The sequence below is a fragment of the Astyanax mexicanus genome, unplaced genomic scaffold (assembly GCF_023375975.1).
Source record: "Astyanax mexicanus isolate ESR-SI-001 unplaced genomic scaffold, AstMex3_surface scaffold_34, whole genome shotgun sequence".
NCBI classification, from domain to species: domain Eukaryota; kingdom Metazoa; phylum Chordata; class Actinopteri; order Characiformes; family Acestrorhamphidae; genus Astyanax; species Astyanax mexicanus.
The window spans coordinates 2,488,119-2,505,487 of NW_026040044.1; the positions used below are offsets into that span (position 1 = coordinate 2,488,119).

Sequence of the window (17,369 nt, forward strand, 5' to 3'; positions counted from 1 at the left end):
ATAACGATTGGGTGAGGGCACTCGTTAATCTGCGAGCGAGTTTACGTAGTACTTTAGTTACGCACCGGTTTGGGAAACACTCTTTAATTAACGATCAATCTTAAGTACGAGATAACGAAGTTCTTAGCGTTACGAAGCTTTCGGGAAACCCACCCCAGACCTGCAGAACGGTCAGGACCACCTAGCAACTACTTAGCAACATCAAAGCAACCACCACAGACACCATAGCAATATCTTGGCAACCACCTAACAACACCTTAGCTACCACCTAGCAACACCATAGAAACCACCATGGATACCATAGCAACTGCTTAGCAACCACCTAGGAACTGCTTAGCAACATCATAGCAATCACCAAAGACACCGTAGCAACATCTTAGCAACCACCTAGCAGCATCATAGCAACCACCTAACAACTGCGTAGCACTACCATAGCAACCACCACAGACACCATAATAACCTCTTACCAACCACCTAGCAACTACTTAACAACACCTTAGCAACCACCTAGCAACTGCTTAGCAACACCATAAAAACAACCACAGACACCATAGCAACATCTTAGCAATACCTTAGCAACCACCTAGCAACACCATAGAAACCACCATGGATAACATAGCAACTGCTTAGCAACCACCTAGGAACTGCTTAGCAACATCATAGCAATCACCAAAGACACCGTAGCAACATCTTAGCAACCACCTAGCAGCATCATAGCAACCACCTAGCAACTGCGAAGCACTACCATAGCAACCACCACAGACACCATAATAACATCTTACCAACCACCTAGCAACTACTTAACAACACCTTAGCAACCACCTAGCAACTGCTTAGCAACACCATAAAAACAACCACAGACACCATAGCAACATCTTAGCAATACCTTAGCAACCACCTAGCAACACCATAGAAACCACCATGGATAACATAGCAACTGCCTAGCAACACCTTACCAACCACGTACCAACTGCTTAGCAACACCATGGAAACCACCATAGATACCATAGCAATGCCTTGGCAACTACATAGCAACACCTTAGCAACCACCTAGCAACTACCTAGCAAAACCTTAGCAACCACCTAGCAACTGCTTAGCAACACCTTAGCAATCACCTACCAACTGCTTAGCAACACCATAGAAGCAACCACAGACACCACCTAGCAACTGCTTAGCACAACCATAGCAACCACCACAGACATCATAGAAACATCTTAGCAACCACCTAGCAACTGCTTAGCAACGCCTTAGCAACCACCACAGACACCAAAGCAACCACCTAGCAACCACCATGGATACCATAGCAACACCTTTGCAAGCACTTAGCTACCGCTTAGCAACACCTTAGCAACCCACTAACAACCAATTTGCAACAGCTTAGCGCCCACCACAGACACCATAGCAACTGCCTACCAACCACTTAGAAACACCAAAGGAACCACCATAGCGAACCAAAGCTGCTTTGTGAGAACTTTTGTAAGAAGCGCTACAGAAATAAACTGAATTGAACAGTGGGAGCAATTTTAGCTGTAGAGCTGTCCCGCGTTTCCTTCAGGACATGCACTGTTCTAGTGTTAAATATGTTGAGGAGAGCCGGCATTACTTCCAACAGGGAAACAGCATGGATAACTGATAACTAATATATGATCACTATCTTCTTCAGGCTCCTCCAGAACATCTTCATCATCCTCATCATCATCATCAGAGACTCGTATCCTCAGACCCGGAGAGAACCTCACCCTGCACTGTAACATCCCCTCCAGCACCCACACGGCCTGGTACCGCCTCCGCCACGCCCACCTCACCCTCATCCTATCAGCCAACATAGGAAACCTCAACAACCAGATCATAATCCAGTTTACTCTAGATCCCAGTCACTTCCAGACCCTCAGTGTGAACGACTCAGTGAGTCTGATCATAGTGAACGTTAGTGAATCAGATGCAGGACTGTATTACTGCGGGGGGAGACTCAACGGACAGCACATGCTGTTCGGAGACGCCATCGACCTGAATTCAACAGGTAAGAGACACTCAGGTAGTTAAAACACTGAAAACATTCAGTAAATAAGCACAGAAATTACAAAAATATAAATAGACTATATATACAGCTCCGGGAAAAAAAAGAGATCAGTTAAAAATTATATATAAAAAAAAATTATATAAAAATGCTGTACATATAAATACTAATAATACTAATGAGATAAAAGCACTTAAAAATGATGAGTTTATTTGATTTTACCAAATTTAAAACCTCTGGAATATAATCAAGAGGAAGATGGATGATCACAAACCATCAAACCACCAAACTGAACTGCTTGAATTTTTGCACCAGGAGTAAAGCAGCATAAAGTTATCCAAAAGCAGTGTGTAAGACTGGTGGAGGAGAACACGATGACAAGATGCATGAAAAAAAAAACTGTGATTAAAAACCAGGATTATTCCACCAAATATTGATTATTTCTGAACTCTTAAAACTTTATGAATGTGAACTTGTTTTCTTTGCATTATTTGAGGTCTGAAAGCTCTGCATCTTTTTTTTTTGTTATTTCAGCCATTTCTCATTTTCTGTAAATAAATGCTCTAAATGAGAATATTTTGATTTGGAATTTGGGAGAAATGTTGTCTGTAGTTTATAGAATAAAACAACAATGTTCATTTTACTCAAACATAAACCTATAAATAGCAAAATCAGAGAAACTGATTCAGAAACTGGGCGGCACGGTGGCGCAGTGGGTAGCACTTCCGCCTCACAGCAAGACGGCCTGGGTTCGATTCCCGGCTGGGGCAACCCTGGTCTTTCTGTGTGGAGTTTGCACGTTCTCCCCGTGTCTGCGTGGGTTTCCTCCGGGTTCTCCGGTTTCCTCCCACAGTCCAAAGACGGCACGTTCAGGCTAATTGGAACTTGATTGAAATTGCCCCTTTGGTGTGAGTGTGTGAGTGAATGTGTCTGTGTGTCTGTCTGTGTCTGTCTGCCCTGCGATGGATTGGCGGCCTGTCCAGGGTGTATCCTGCCTTCTGCCCGATGCCTGCTGGGATAGGCTCCAGCCCCCCCCCCCCCCCGCGACCCTTCACGGATAAAGCGGTTGACAATGAGATGAGATGAGATGATTCAGAAACTGAAGTGATCTCCTCATTCTTTCCAGAGCTGTATAAATCTTAACTAAATGTATTCAAGATATTGAAAAAAAATGCCTATCTAAAGGGTTTTTTTCTACTATTTTACCAATCCTGTTTTTTGTGTAGAAATGTTTTTTTCATTGTTTTAATATCGATTTAACAATGATATAACTATTTTTTTTAAGAGAACATTTTATTTAGTTATTTAGTGCCACCTAAAAGCTGGTAAAAACACATAATGCATGTATTCCATTAAGACATAATATAATTTACCATTTAATAAAACAAAAGTGTAGAAAGTAGTTTTCTTATTATTTATTAATGATTATTGTTAAAACAATCTCACAATGTCAGTATTGTATTCTAAGAACAGTTAAACACGCTGAAGCTGGATTTTATAAAGAGAACCTCGTCTGAAAACCAACCAATCACATGAAAGAAACTGAAACCCTGTGAGAAAAGAGGAATGGACAGATACGCAGGGAAATCAGCTGATTTAACCTGTTTCTGTTTTAATTTATTAAACTCCACATCTTAAATAGATATAGTTCTACTTACATTACATTCTGGTAACTTCTATTTGCATACCGGGGGTGTCCTTCACTGTCAGTGTGTAGTCATTCCCCCCCTCAGGGCTTCTTTAGGTACATTTCTAGATCATATATTATAATTAACCTTAAGTTTAAACATTATCTTTAGAAACTACATTTACTGATGCAGCAGATTTTATCATACGTTATGAATATTTGTTTTAGTTTACAGTCCAGCAAATTTGCCTGTCTCAAAGAATTTTTGTTCGTTTGAAAAAATAAAATTCTTCTTCTGTTCTTTGTAGGTCTAAATAATAAGAGCTGAATACATGTAACATGTAAAGAAAAAGAAAAAGCTATATAGAGTCCTAACGGACAGGATTACATTCTATATTCTTTTATGGGGCGGTCCTTTTTTTAGTAATTACACTTTTTATGTTTTTATATATTTTTTTGTAATTTGTTTAGTAATTACACTTTTGTTTTTATATTTTTAGTTTTTTAGTACTTGCACTTTTTTCATGTTTTTATATTTTTGTTTTTAGTAAATTTTACACTTTTTATCTTTTTAGTTTTTTAGTCGTTTGTTTAGTAATTCCACTTTGTATGCTTTTATTTATTTGTATTGTCTTATTATGTACACTTTTTATGTTTTTTGTACTTTTCATGTTTTTTATTACTTGTTAGTAATTATACTTTTTTATATTTTTAGATTTTCTATGTTTTTTAGTATGTTTTGTAATAACTTTGATATCAGTTATATTAATGGTATTTTTGAGAGTGTATATCATTGCTGTCCTATGAAAAACACTTATCTCCATTGTCGATTTTTATTTTACTACATAATTTGAACAGACAAATTGTGTCTTACACTGTGCCAAAATTTCTTGATGAACGAACCAATAGAAACTCTTCAGAATGACCTGAAATAAACTCTTTTTACATTGACTTCCATTGTAAGTTTAGAAGTTTTTTCCTGTCTCCTGTAAAGCTGCTGTTTTGGAGATAAGTGTTTTTTGTTGGACAGCGACGATATGTTTGTAATAAGTGAATATGGAGAGGTATTAATTGTGTTATTAGCTATAAGTAGCTTTAGGTAGGTTGTGGTGTTTGTAGTTTTAGTTTTGTAGTTTTAGTGGTGATGTTTTTTTGGAGATAAGTGTTTTTCAGTGTAAGTTTGTAATAATTGAACAGTAGAGGTAATAAACGTGTTATTAGCTGTAGGAAGCTGTAGGTAGGTCGTGGTGTTTGTAGTTTTAGTTTTGTAGTTTTAGTGGTGATGTTTCTGAGCAGGAGATCTGCAGACTGCAGCGTTTCTGATTCAGAGGAAGAGCTGTGGTGGAAAGTTCTCTCATAGTGAAAGTGAGGGGCCTCGCGTCGGGCCCCCGGTTTCTCTGGTAGACGGTTAGTGGAGCGGGGGTCTCAGTGTGGTTTTGTGTTTCAGGCGGTGGGGGAGGCGAGGGGGGCGGCGGCCTGTGCTGGAAGCTGCTGGTCTCTGCTGTCCTGGTGACCGTCCTGATGATCGGGCTGTGCGTCACCATCATCACCTACAGAGCGGGTAAGAGTTCAGCTCCAGGTCATCCGGTTATCACCAGAAAACCACCACATCTCACTGAGAAATGACTGATTTCAGACTTTTATAACGATTGTTCAACAAGAAACATGATTAAAAAGTTCTTATCTGTGTTGAATAGCTCTCCTCCGCTCTCCTGCAGCTTTCTGATATCCAGTAATTTCTGCACTTTACACAAACAGGCTTTTAGAATATATTTTACATTTTACCCTGCAGATTAATCACTTTTTACACCGTTATTCAGCTCAAAGTAGCTCCACACTTCATTGCTAGAATCCGGGGAGCCCTAACATTTAAAACGAGGCATTAATAACTTAAAAAGTGCAGAAGAAGTTTATTAAAAAAATATTTTTAAATCCTATAGTGTAGATAAATCTCTGGTGCCGCCATCTTTAAATTTAAGTCATAATAATAAGTCAACCGTCGAGCACAAGTTAGCAGCAACCTAACAACACCTTAGCAACCACCTAGCAACTGATTAGCAACACCTTAGCAACCACCTAGGAACACTTTAGCAACCACCCAGCAACTGCTTAGCAACACCATAGAAACCACCATGGGTACCATAGCAATGTCTTAGCAACCACCTAGCAACACCTTAGCAACCACCTAGGAACACTTTAGCAACCACCCAGCAACTGCTTAGCAACACCATAGAAACCACCATGGATACCATAGCAACCACCTAGCAACACCTTAACAACCACCTAGCAACTGCTTAGCAACATCATAGCAACCACCACAGACATCATAGCAACACCCTATCAATTACTTAGCAAATTTTATAAATCCTGTAGTGTAGATAAATCTCTGGTGCTGCCATCTTTAAATTTAAGTCATAATAATAAGTCAACCGTCGAGAACAAGTACGAATAGTAAAACTTTTTGAGCAATGTTTATGCAGTTTGTTCTTGCTTTTTTGACTTCTGTTTGCTAAAATGACTTAGAACAACATTTGCAGAATTACAGTTAAACACAGAAAAAAAAATTCTGTACTTCTGTTTATGATTAGTTTAATCCAAATAAAAGTGACTTTATTATTTAAACATGTTACTCCATGTTACATTTACTGTTATTAAAAAATTATGCATGCAATGTCTGAATTAAATACATATATGACAAAAACCTAATATTTAAAATAATATAACAACAAATGTGGTTATTATTATTATTATTAAAACTTTATTATAAATGCGCCCCAGAGAGGAGGTGCTTTTTATGGCGGGGGTGCAGATTTTGACGAGCTTTAAAAATAAAAGTTTAATTTCTGCTTTTTCTGTGGTATCATTTTTGAGAGGGGACAAATCCACCTATTTCTGATATTTCTGAAGTTCTTCCCAGTTCCCACGACAACGCTTTCAGCAACAGCTGAAAAGCTGGAATTCATGCATTTCCAAGGAATTCATTTTACAATTTGCTCAACTATCCTACCTACTTTTTCTAAAGCTCGATGGTTGACTTATTGTGACTTAAATGTAAGATGGCAACAGAAAATGCAGGTGCTCTGCTGACTGAATACAACCTAGACAACACATCATTTACATTTGCAGTGCATTATCGATGTGTAGCTTCAAAAATTTATATTTTTATTGAAACGTAGGAGCTCTAAACTTGACAAGATTACACTATTTGAATCAGAGTTGTAGTTTTACTGCTTTTTACTGACATAAATAATTACTATAAAATAAAATAAAATATATATATATATGATAAAAGTCCTCTGTTCCTCAGGATTCCAGACGTCCTTCTGTAAGAACTGTGTGAAGGAGAACTCCAGTCTGAAGGTACTGCAGCTTTACATCATCGTTTCCCCCACATAATATCATTATCTTACTGAGATAAACCTGAGATATAGTAGCTGTGATCTCTCAATTAAACAATTAAGATTTTATTATGGTTCCACTTGCTGTTTGTTATCTAGTGAATATTCTTTATTTTATTACACTTTTTCATATTATTTTCTTAAATGATGCCATTTAACTCAACCCATTTTCGAGGCATCAACACTAATAATGTTCAAACGTTTGAAATGCTGTAATATGAGCCTGTATACAGCTTTTTAATTAGACTTTAAATTAAACTTCTCTAAAATCAGAAGTGTTTTTGTATTAAGAATGAGAAACTGTTTTATGCTACTATTTTCAATTAAATTACACAATTTTACAGCAGCTAAAAAAAAATCACTGTTTTTTTATTTGCACTTGTTTATTTGTGGTTTTATGTTCATCCCTCATTTCTTCCACTTTAAAATAAGGCTCCTTTATAATAGGTTTATAAATAGTTAATAAAGAATTAATGATTATGATTTGAGTTGTAAATACTTTAAAAACATTAATAAGCACTTATTACCATACATAAATAGAAGGAATAACAGTGAAAATGACTTTTTAACATATTAAATATAATAATATAGAAAGCCAGTTTAGCCGTTTAATATGTTATTATAGTTAAAGGAATAAAGTTATTAACAGAAATGTTAATAGTGACTGATTGAAAAGACAAAGTAAGAAAAGCATACAGTAAAATCTGAAGTTTAACAGTCATTTCTTAGTACCTTTCTATTTATGTGTTGCAACTGTTTATTAATGGTTTATAACCTAATTAATAACTGTTAATTAACTATTTATTTTAAAGTATATATCTGTGTGTGTGTTACAGACGGTGGACCTGCACTATGCCAGTCTCAGGCATGTGAATACCCCTCAGAGTGGCACCATGCCCCCGGACCACAGTGTGACCTACGACGTGGTGGCCAGGAAGACTGCAGCCAATCACAGAGCTTAATATATACATAACATATATATATCTTAATATAAACACCATATACAGCTCTGGAAAAAATTTCAAGAATTCAGAAATCAATATTTGGTGGAAAAACCCTGGTTTTTAATCACAGTTTTTTATAGCATGTCTTGGCATCATGTTCTCCTCCTCCACCAGTCTTACACACTGCTTTTGGATAACTTTATGCTGCTTTACTCCTGGTGTAAAAATTCAAGCAGTTCAGTTTGGTGGTTTGATGGTTTGTGATCATCCGTCTTCCTCTTGATTATATTCCAGAGGTTCTTAAGTGGTTTCTTATTTTTTTCCAGAGATGCATATATTCTTAATATAAATGCCATATATATGCTACAGGGTATAAAGGAGTGAGTAGGGATGGGGGTGAGTGTAATAGAAAGAGAAAAAAATATATAGTCGTGTGCAAAAGTTTGGGCACCGTTGTTTAATTATGCTATTCTATAATATCCAAAACATTACTTAATAATACATATATATATATATATATATATATATATATATATATATATATATATATATATATATATATATATATAAATATAAATATAAACACATAAATATATATATATATATATATATATATATATATATATATATATATATATATATATATATATATATATATATTTAGGTATATTTAAGCCTAGGTCCCTGGCTGGGGTGAATAATTGCAATATACAATGTTATGCCACGCCACTTATATAATATAAAATGCTAAAAATAACTTAAAAAAACAGTTATTTTAAAGAGCAGTAAACTTTTAATCACAAAGCATATTCAGATTTTAGATTTTACATAAAATAAATGTTCAAATATCCAAAGACAAAAACAAATGAAAAAAGATATAACATTAAAAAAAATATTGTTCACATATTCCTCAATAAATCAGTAATGATACTAAGAGGAATTCCAGCAGTTCTTCTTACATTTTATATCAAATAATACAGCAATAGTAGCTAGAATAGATTATAGAATAGACTTGTAAATACTGTTATTTTTTTTTAAATATACTGTACTATAATATAATGGTACTGCACACAAATATGTGAAATGCAATATATAAATGATTTTTTCTTTTTTATTGTTTTCTAATGTGCAGAATTATTTCAATAAATAAGCTGTAATTTGGCCAAAAGTGCCTAAACTACTAAATTTAACTGTACATGTGAATGAGATCATTCATACAGAAGATTAAATTTTGCCTTATTATATTTTTATTACAGATTATTATGCTTTTCAAACATTTTTTTCAGACTTTTGCTGTTTTGCTTGTATTAAATATGAAATTACAGTAGCTTATATTTAGATTTCTGCATCATGTGATTATTTTTCTCAGTGAATTAATGATGCTGTAAACTTAAAAACTAAAAAAAGAGAAAAATTTAAATGTGTAGCATTATTAACCCTTTCAGACCCTGCACTCATTGCAATGAACTTGGTATGTTTCCTTTTTTGTGCATTTTTTTCACTTTACACAGAATTAATTATTTATTAATCAGAATGGACATTTATTAGCCATGTAAACAGCAGATTAGCCCCGCCCACTGCATTAGAAAACTTGGTAGCATCCCAGCTAATGAAGCAGAGCAAAATATATATATAAATATATATTCAAATGTTTGTAGAATATAAAAAGAGCGTTACATATTATATAAAATAAAATAGCAGTTTTAACTAATAATTGCACTGCATTGAACTGACAAAACCCAAAGTTTGATTTTTACTTTTTAATTATTAGTTAGTTTATGTTTTTAAACGCATTACAGACAGAAACAGCATTTATATATTTTATTTTTTCATCACTAGAACACAATAAGTCAGGTCTGAAAGGGTTAAATAAAGGAAAATAATAAAAGTGTTATATGTTTTTATTACGGAGCAATTATCTATCACTGTTTTTTATGTTATTACATTCATATAATATTACTGTGATTATCTCTGTTTGTGTGTGTGCTACAAGAGTATATTAAATAAAAAATGAAGAAAAGTCAGTTGTGTTGCTACATGATTGTCTGTTGTGTTACAGATGTATATATTTGTAATTTATAATCTAATCTAAAAATTACCATTGATGATATGAGTATATCATTTATAGCTGTGATTTAGCGACAGAACAAAAAATAATGACATTTTGTAAAATCTACAGCTACGTCCCACAGAGGAGAATCACCCAAACTGCCTGTTATCAAGAGACATATACAGTATAAACAGGTATGCAATCAGCACCCCTGAATATTTTCCAGAAAATGTAGTTTTTTTATTGCAATTATACATGTTTTGTTATATGCACATTAATTTCCCATTTGTGTTTTGGAACAACACAAAAAAAGCTAAATTGATTAATTGATTAAGCCCCAACAAACTTTCAAAGAAATTCAAGCCGTCATGCAGGCTCAGGGTGCATCAGTTTTAAAACAATACACATAATAAACAAATAAACATGTGTAGAACAAAACATATATGATTGCAATACATTTCTGTGAAAATACTTCATTTTCTGTATTTTAGTATTATTGTAAACTTTCAAAGAAATTAATGTTTACTGTAATTTAATATAATATATCTAATATAACAACATTTATATAACAATTAATTAGTTAAATAATTAAACTATTGGCAAATTCTCAACACAAGGTTTTCATATGGCTCTTTGTGTAATTGTGTAATAAGAGTCTGTAGTGATTCTGTACTGAAATCACTGCATAAGTTCTGAAACACTTTCAGAAATGACTCACCTCCACCTGAACTCTTCTGCGGCTGCAGCTCAGTTTCCTCCGGTTTAGACTCTGAAAAATATCCAGTGTTAAAAACAGAACACGTGCACGTCCAATAGGTGGAGCTAATGCTACACTAATCTGAAGATCAGGCTCTGAGAGAGACTCTGTTCTGATCTATAAGAAAATAAACTGAATTAATGGAGGATATTGGATGTTTTCAGGAATACACTCTCAGTTCTGCATTGGTGTTCTCTACAGATGTGCCATAAATCATGGGACAGCTTTATTACAGTATTGATAAATCATTAATAAATATTTTAATCTGTATTTTTCCTTCTGTTTCCAAACTTTAGACACAGAGTGACCAACAGCAGAGTGACCACCACCACCAGCAGCACAGAGAACGCCAGGAAAATCACCAGCACACCTAATACACACATTACTCCTTTAAAAAGTAACTTAGTTACTTTATGGATTACTTGATTTTAAAAGTAACTAAGTTACTGTACAAGTTACTTTATTAGTTACTTTCAGCAGCTGCAGACACCACCTCCCGCCGCCTTAACATAAACGCCGCGCTGATAAGTAACTTTAATCTGATTACTGGATTGGAAATAGTAACGCGTTAGATTACTCCTTACTGAAAAAAAGGGTCAGATTAGAGTAACAAATCCACCTGGTTCCTACGCCAATGCTTCAATCAATCAATCAATTAATCAACCTTTGGTGGCCTTCATTTACATTTTAGCTGAGCCAATACACAGGGGAAAATTGTCAAATAAAAAGAATAAATAAATCAAAAGACCGAGCATTTTAAAAAGGCAAAATACATTTAAAATAAGATGTAAAACAAATACAACAGCATGAACCAGCAGCTCAGTTTCCTCCTCTGAGAAGCGTCCAGGTAGCTGCACCGTTAAAATAGCAATCCACCAAAGTCAGAGCTCACCTGACTCTCTGATACTCTGATTGGTTTATTTCACGTTACGCCCAAAATTAATTAACCACACCCATGTTAATTAAAAGAATTAGTACATGACTTATGCATGTTTAGAGCTGTGCGAAGTGTATTTTTCATGTCGTTATGATAGCAAAGACACACTGGAACACTAAAATAGGGCTTTTATGGAGTTTTATTTGCATTCCAACTTTAATTGAAGTTTAATTAACGTGCTCATTTGTCTGTATAGGTTGTTAACTCAAGGAGATATGCCATTTTCTTCATAATTTTTTTCCGGTTCGGAATTAGCATAGATGCATTAAAGGGTTGAAAATAAATGTCATGGGACATTATTTCATCCTGTTACCTGTCAGAATCTTAAAATAGACACTTCAAAGATTAAGAAAAAACAGGCGGTGAAAAATATCCACTGTGTGCTCGTGGACCCCTGTTTCCATTTAGACTAAGAACACTGCCTACCCTACAGCCATAGATCTACTAAATTACAGAGCTGTTCTAAAACTTTTGACTGGTAGCAGAACTCAGATCACACAGCCTCAGTCTGCAGAGCAAACATACGCCGAGAACTAGAACAGGAAGTCCTAAAATACAGTAGCGAATGATGCCCAGACAAACCAAGTCTCCCTGAAGCCACGGGAGTCTCCCGCATTTCGGTAGCGGCTCCCTGATGCCCGCGAGTCACATATAATCTCCCGGAATTAAATGACAGGATGCTGACGACGCATTTACACCCCATGACGGATTAAACACACATCCGCAACGCACGCCCAACAACCCCCAATCCCCCCCCCGGGCTGACGATTTACAAATGCATCTATCCACTATCCCCCCCGCTGACGATTTACAAAACGAACACCCCCCCCTGACGATCTTAGAACGCAATCCAACCCCAACCCTCCCCCCCCCTTGACGATTTTAAAACGCATCTATCACCCATCCCCCCGCTGACAATTTTGCAATGCATCTATCCACTATCCCCCCTCCCCTCCTGCTGGCGATTTTAAAAAGGCGCAGTTACCCTCATAATATGCACATCAACTGGTTTTCATTGTCTACTGTGTTCAACTACACTACCTCCATTACACACTACTTACTGTACTTTTATACTTTATATATTTTATTGTATTTGTATTTTTTGTATGTGTTTACAAATACCAAATTGTTATTCAGCTCAAAGTAGCTCCACACTTCATTGCTAGAATCCGGGGAGCCCTAACATTTAAAACGAGGCATTAATAACTTAAAAAGTGCACAAGAAGTTTATTAAAAAAATATTTTTAAATCCTATAGTGTAGATAAATCTCTGGTGCCGCCATCTTTAAATTTAAGTCATAATAATAAGTCAACCGTCGAGCACAAGTTAGCAGCAACCTAACAACACCTTAGCAACCACCTAGCAACTGATTAGCAACACCTTAGCAACCACCCAGCAACTGCTTAGCAACACCATAGAAACCACCATGGGTACCATAGCAATGTCTTAGCAACCACCTAGCAACACCTTAGCAACCACCTAGGAACACTTTAGCAACCACCCAGCAACTGCTTAGCAACACCATAGAAACCACCATGGATACCATAGCAACCACCTAGCAACACCTTAACAACCACCTAGCAACTGCTTAGCAACATCATAGCAACCACCACAGACATCATAGCAACACCCTATCAATTACTTAGCAAATTTTATAAATCCTGTAGTGTAGATAAATCTCTGGTGCCGCCATCTTTAAATTTAAGTCATAATAATAAGTCAACCGTCGAGCACAAGTACGAATAGTAAAACTTTTTGAGCAATGTTTATGCAGTTTGTTCTTGCTTTTTTGACTTCTGTTTGCTAAAATGACTTAGAACAACATTTGCAGAATTACAGTTAAACACAGAAAAAAAAATTCTGTACTTCTGGTTATGATTAGTTTAATCCAAATAAAAGTGACTTTATTATTTAAACATGTTACTCCACGTTACATTTACTGTTATTAAAAAAATGATGCATGCAATGTCTGAATTATATACATATATGACAAAAACCTAATATTTAAAATAATATAACAACAAATGTGGTTATTAATAGTATTATTAAAACTTTATTATAAATGCGCCCCAGAGAGGAGGTGCTTTTTATGGCGGGGGTGCAGATTTTGACGAGCTTTAAAAATAAAAGTTTAATTTCTGCTTTTTCTGTGGTATCATTTTTGAGAGGGGACAAATCCACCTATTTCTGATATTTCTGAAGTTCTTCCCAGTTCCCACGACAACGCTTTCAGCAACAGCTGGAATTCATGCATTTCCAAGGAAATATTTTTGCAATTTGCTCAACTATCCTACCTACTTTTTCTAAAGCTCGATGGTTGACTTATTGTGACTTAAATGTAAGATAGCAACAGAAAACGCAGGTGCTCCGCTGACTGAATACAACCTAGACATGATATAATTTACTTTTGCAGTGAATTATCAATATGTGACTTCAGAAATGTATACTTTTATTGAAACATAGGAGCTCTCAACTCCCTAGACTACACTTTCTGAATCAGAGTTGTAGTTTTAATGCTTTACACATAAATAATTACTGAAAGAAGCGTTTTGGTGCATGGTGTATATATGCATAAATTATAAAATATATATATATGATAAAAGTTCTCTGTTCCTCAGGGTTCCAGACGTCGTTCTGTAAGAACTGTGTGAAGGAGAACTCCAGTCTGAAGGTACTGCAGCCCTTAAAGCATCGTTTCCCCCACATAATATCATTATCTTACTGAGATAAATCTGAGATATAGTAGCTGTGAACTCTCAATTAAACAATTAAGATTTTATTATGCTTCCACTTGCTGCTTGTTATCTAGTGAATATTCTTAATTTTTTATACACTTTTTCATATTATTTTCTTAAATGATGCCATTTAACTCAACCCATTTTTACCCAAGACACCAACAATAATAATGGTGAAATGTTTGAAATGCTGTAATGTGAGCTTTTATACAGCTTTTTGATTAAACACATGGTGTTCTTATAAACTTCTCTAAAATCAGAAGTGTTTTATATTAAAAATATAAAACTGTACTATGCTACTATTCTCAATTAAATTACACGATTTTACATCAGCTAAAAAAAATCACTTTTTTTTATTTGCACTTGTTTATTTGTAGTTTTATGTTCATCCTTCATTTCTTCCATTTTAAAATGAGGCTCCTTTATAACGAGTTTATAAATAGTTTATAAAGGATTAATGGTTATAAATTAAGTTCTAAATACTTTAAAAACATTAATAAGTGCTTATTACAAAACATAAATAGAAAGAACAGCAGTGAAAATGACTTTTCAACATATTTAATAAAATAATAATAATATAAAAAGTTTAGTTTAGTTGTTTAAAAAATTTTATTATAGTTAAATGTTAATGATAACTTATTAAAAAAACATAGTAAGGTAGGCATATAGTAAAATCTAAGGTTTAACAGTATAAATTAATGTATTAATGTGTTGCAACTGTTTATTAATGGTTTATAACCTAATTAATAACTATTTATAAACTATTTGAAAAATAAACTTTTATAAAGAAGCTTTATTTTAAAGTATTAAGTGTGTGTGTGTGTGTGTGTGTTGCAGACGGTGGACCTGCACTATGCCAGTCTCAGGCATGTGAATACCCCCCAGAGTGGCACGATGCCCCCGGACCACAGTGTGACCTACGACGTGGTGGCCAGGAAGACTGCAGCCAATCACAGAGCTTAATATATACATAACATATATACATCTTAATATAAACACCATATACAGCTCTGGAAAAAGTTTCAAGAATTCAGAAATCAATATTTGGTGGAAAAACCCTGATAGTTTTTTAATCACAGTTTTTTTCATGCATCTTGAAATGCATCATGTTCTCCTCCACCAGTCTTACACACTGCTTTTGGATAACTTTATGCTGCTTTACTCCTGGTGCAAAAATTCAAGCAGTTCAGTTTGGTGGTTTGATGGTTTGTGATCATCCATCTTCCTCTTTATTATATTCCAGAGTTTTTCAATTATTTTTAAGTGGTCTTTTATTTTTTTCCAGAGCTGAATATATTCTTAATATAAAGACCATATATATGGTACAGGGTGTAAAGGAATTATATTGTGCAAAAGTTTGGGCACCCTTGTTTAAATATGCTATTCTATAGTTCGAAACATTACTTAATAATAGTATATAAAGCTATACTGCATTAAAATGACCTTTTTAATAAAAAGTAAAAAAAGCAAAAGTAAAAGTACTGACGTATGGTAGACTGGGGTGGGGTGAATAATTGCAATATACAATGTTATGCCACGCCACTAATATAATGCTAAAAATAATTGTACTTTCTTAAAAAAAACAGTTATTTTATTGAGCAGTACACTTTTAATCATGAAGCACATTCAGATATTAGATTTTACATAAAATAAATGTTTAAATATAAATAAATAGTAAAATCTCAAAAACAAATAAAAAATTCATATCAGGTCATGTTCATATATTCCGCAATAAATCAGTAATGATACTAAGAAGACTAATTCCAGTTCTTTTTACATTTTATATAAAATAATTACAGCAATAGTAGCTAGAATATGTGATTATTTGTATATACTGTTATATTGTTTAAATATGCTGTACTACAATATAATAGTACTGCATACAAATAAGTGAAATGTAATATATATTTAAATTTTTGAATATTTTATTGTTTTCTAATGTGCAGAATTTCAATAAATAAGCTGTAATTTGACCAAAAGTGCCTAAACTACTGAATACGACGGTACATGTACATGAAATTAAAATTCGCTTTATCATACTTTTATAACAGATTAATATGCTTTTCAAACATTTTTTTCTGACTTTTGCTGTTTTGTGTGTATTAAATATGAAAATACAGTAGCTTATATTTACATTTCTGAATCAAGTGATTTTTTCTCAGGGAATTAACGATGCTGTAAACTTAAAAACCCATTTAAATGTGTAGTGTTATTAACCCTTTCAGACTCTGCTCTGTGTATTTTTTTCACAGATTAAGACCTATTATTAATCAGAATAAACATTTATTAGCCATTTAAACAGCAGATTAGCCCCGCCCACTGCATGAGAAAAAATAAAATCTACTCATTAATGTAAAACATGGTAGCATCCCAGCTAATGTAGCAAAGTAAAATATATATATTTAAATATATATTAAAATGTTTGTAGAATATAAAAAGTGTGTTAAATGTCAAATGAAATAAAATAACAGTTTTTAACAAATGATTGCACTGCAATGAAGAGAGGAAACACAAACACATTTGATTTTTATTTTTTAATTATTAGTTATTTTCTTTTTATTTTTACAGTATTTATTTACTGAATCCTGTTTTTGAGCACATTACAGACAGAAACAGCATTTATATTTTTTCTTTTTTTCTTTTTCATCACTAGAACACAATATGTCAGGTCTGAAAGGGTTAAATAAAGGAAAAGAATTATAACAGTGTTATTATATGTTTTTATAACAAAGCAATTATCTATCATTGTTTTTTATGTTATTACATTTATATAAAATGACTGTGATTATCTATGTGTGTGTGTGTGTGTGTGTGCTACTATAGTATAATAAATAAAAAATAAAGAAAAGTCAGTTGTGTTGCTACATGATTGTCTGTTGCGTTATAGATTCAACATCTGGCA

The 17,369-nt window shown here is 34.1% G+C and overlaps 1 long non-coding RNA gene across 1 annotated transcript; it reads left to right on the top strand.

Moving 5' to 3' along the window:
* Positions 1-4,882: 4,882 nt before the first annotated feature.
* LOC125790076 (uncharacterized) lies at positions 4,883-8,089 on the top strand. The gene is made up of 3 exons (XR_007430018.1): positions 4,883-5,206; positions 6,953-7,005; positions 7,880-8,089. It is a non-coding gene; the product is annotated as an uncharacterized LOC125790076 (long non-coding RNA).
* Positions 8,090-17,369: the final 9,280 nt, after the last annotated feature.